This window comes from Rhamphochromis longiceps, linkage group LG20 (assembly GCF_057381845.1).
Source record: "Rhamphochromis longiceps isolate RC_006_pf linkage group LG20, R_longiceps_female_GT1.1, whole genome shotgun sequence".
Classification (NCBI taxonomy): Eukaryota; Metazoa; Chordata; class Actinopteri; order Cichliformes; family Cichlidae; genus Rhamphochromis; species Rhamphochromis longiceps.
In genome coordinates, this window is record NC_140576.1 from 28265455 (window position 1) to 28268754 (window position 3300).

General features: G+C 46.0%; 1 long non-coding RNA gene across 1 annotated transcript; it reads left to right on the forward strand.

Annotated features, from left to right (window-relative positions):
* The first annotated feature begins 688 nt into the window (after positions 1–688).
* Positions 689–1657, forward strand: LOC146645538 (uncharacterized). The gene is made up of 2 exons (XR_014909176.1): positions 689–1005; positions 1404–1657. It is a non-coding gene; the product is annotated as an uncharacterized LOC146645538 (long non-coding RNA).
* Positions 1658–3300: the final 1643 nt, after the last annotated feature.

Here is a 3300-nt window from a genome sequence, read left to right on the forward strand (position 1 = left end):
TTAATCTGTAGCTCTGCTCTAAAAGAACGTACGTACCTGCTATCCTGCTACTATCCTTGGAAAGGTAAAATGATTGGCTAGAATGACATCTCAAGAAAAAAAGCACCGAAATGTGCGCTGCTTTTCGGTCTGGTTACTACCGTTTATGTCAGAACCGGCCATAATGGCACCGGATACCAGTACCCATCCCTACACTTAATCTGGCTGATGAATCTTCACGTGTAATAATACCAAGTCTGTATTATTAAGTCTGTAATTAGGCGCCATTCTTCTTATTTTGTTATTCTCCGTTGAGGAGAAAGGCATGAATTTGTTTGTATATGGAGGTATCCATTGTTTAAATGTCCCGGGCAGTCAAAAACGAGGCAGAGCTGTCGAGAAATGCTAGGAGCTAACTGGGCGTTTATTTACTTGCCGGGACCAGAACGTAACACCAGTGTTGTGCAATCCACATTATGTCTTGTGCAGTGCAAATATGCTTAAAGTGATTTAAGTGATGAAGTGAAAACAATGTCCAGAATGTCCAGTGTGTGTGTAAGAACCATATGTGTGGGTCAGTACTGTGTGGTGGTGTGATTGAGAGACCATATCGCCTGCGGGAAGAAGCTCATCCTCAGTCTCTCTGTGTTGGTCTTCAGGGAGCGGAATCGCTTTCCTGACCTCAACAGAGAGAACAGTCTGTTGTTGGTGTAACCCTGGTAAGATTTACAGCAATCAGAAGTACAGGGTTCTTTGAATGCATCGTAGTCCTTGTCTGATAGTTTAATTTCCGGGCTTGCCCTGAAGGCACCATCTGCAGCTCCGTGCGCGTGAAGGTGTGGTGTAGAGGAAAAAGGACGGCAAGGAAAAACTCCATGCTGCCGCGGAGCACGGTTTTTTCCAGTTGAAAGAGAGGAAAGAGGTTTAATTAACATTTGTGAGAGAGCTGTCGTTAGCGGTGAACCACAGACGGGTACCTACCTGAAAGGAGTCGGAGTATTTCTTTGAACTTTTTGAACTATTCTGGTGAGTTAGCCTAGCTCACTTAGCACCGCTATTGCAGTTCAATGCACTGGAAAAAATAACTAACCAGTCAGAATAGTAGTAAATGTGTTTAATGATGTTGAAGATGTGTTTTCATAGTATTGCAATGTTGTGACAGTTTTGTTTATTATGAGTGTCTAATGTTTTTACTTTCTTGGGCCTGCTAGTTCAGCCGCGGCCAGCTAAGTGGTTATGCGCAGTTCACGTGCAATAGCTGTGCTGTTACTGTAACTGCGGGTGATGCACAGTAATACGGTGTATTTACTTTTAATGTGTCACAAGATGCAAATTTATTTTAATATTTCAAAAGAACCAAGGACATTAGGAACAAGGACATTTAAGGAATGTGGACATCTAACATTCTGCGTATTTGTGTGCAGACTGGTTTTTTTTGAGGTACAGTTCCATGGGTGCCAAGTGAGGAGCTGGTATCGTGGGTCTAAGACACTGTTGCTGCTGTGGAGGCCTTCTCTGTGTCAGGACGCCGACACGTTGATGCCTGCCGTACCAGGAGGGCGGTAGGGAAAAAAACAAAAGGAAGCCCACCTGAGAGATACCTTATCATTTTCTTTGCTACTTTTTCTCCGCCTGAGATTCAGGTCGTTTTCAGTTCTTAACCCAGGACAGTGGGTAACTGAATAAACTGACACCATAAGGAACTGGACACTCACATGCTATTTTCTTTTCTTTTTCCTTTTCTTTGGGGTGTTGAAATATTGTGTTTCTTGTCTTACATCTATTTTGATTGTTTCAATTATTTTTGTGATGCATTTGAGATGGTTACTGCATTTGAAGGTATCCCTACATTGAGGATGAGCAAAGGGAACTGATCCAAAAGAAAATATATAAAGCAAACTTTGTTTCATAAACCTGTGGTCGTGCGTGTTATGTGGGTTGGAAGTCTCATTGCTCTTACAGAGTTGCTACCGCCAATCTCCTTCCCAAACCTAGATTCGGATATTGTAGACATTGCACTTGGGCGAGCAGTATAGATCATCTCTTTATAGATAGAGGGACACACGTCCAGGTTACATTGGGATGGCTGAGGTCCTTCACGATCTTCCTGGCCTTGGTCCAGCACCGCCTGCTGTAGATTGAGTGCAGGTCAGGGAGCTCGGCGCGGATGGTGCGCTCAGCTGACCGCACAACCCTCTGTAGAGCTCGTCTGTCCTGCATGGTGCTGTTCCCGAACCAGGTTATGATATTTCCCGTCAGGATGCTCTCTATGGTGCACGAGTAAAAGTTCCTGAGCACCTTGGAGGGCAGTTGGAAGTCTCTCAAGCGTCTGAGGTGGTAGAGACGCTGACGGGCCTTTTTCACCACGGTGTTGATGTGACAGGACCATGACAGGTCCTGCGTGATGTGAACTCCGAGGTATTTGAAGCTGTCCACTCTCTCCACTGGGCACTCGTTGATGACGGGGGTCTGGTAGTTCCTCTCCTGCTTAGCGCTGAAGTCCACTATCAGCTCCTTTGTCTTACTGACGTTTAGAAGGAGGTTGTTCCTCTGGCACCAGTTCTCCAGATTCCTAATCTCCTTCAGCTAGGCCGTCTCGTTGTTATCAGAGATCAGGCCCACCACGACGGTGTCGTCAGCAAACTTGATGATGGTGGTGGAGCTGGTAGTGGCCACACAGTCATATGTGTACAAAGAGTACAGCAGGGGGCTCAGAACACACCCCTGGGGGCAGAAACGGCCCTAACCAATCTGGCGCCCTAGGCAAGATTTTAGGTGGCGCCCCCCTACATCAGCAGTGTAGTGTAATGTTGTAACAAATAATATTTCTATTAAATAAGCTTTACTTTGCATTTTAATTAACGTGGGATTATTTTTTGTATTTAGAAATAATAGTACCAACTTTTTTTTTTTCAACATTTGTGGCACTGGCGTGGCGCCCCCGATGGACGGCGCCCTTAGCATTTGCCTATACGGCCTATGCCACGGGCCGGCCCTGCCTGGGGGGCTCCAGTGCTGAGAGTGGTGGAGGCTGAGACATGTCCGCCCATCCTTACTGCCTGTGGTCTGCCAGTTAGGAAGTTGGAGATCCACTGACACATAGATGAGCTGAGTCCCAGATGCTCCAGCTTGGTGGTGAGTGTGGAGGGAATTATGGTGTTAAATGCAGAGCTGTAGTCTATGAAGAGCATTTTAACAAGTGTCCAAGTGAGTGAGTGATGTGTGGAGGAGATGAGAGATGGCATCGTCTGTGGAACGATTTGGACGGTAAGCGAACTGTAGTGGGTCCAGTGTGTCTGGTAGTGAAGAAATGATGAAGTC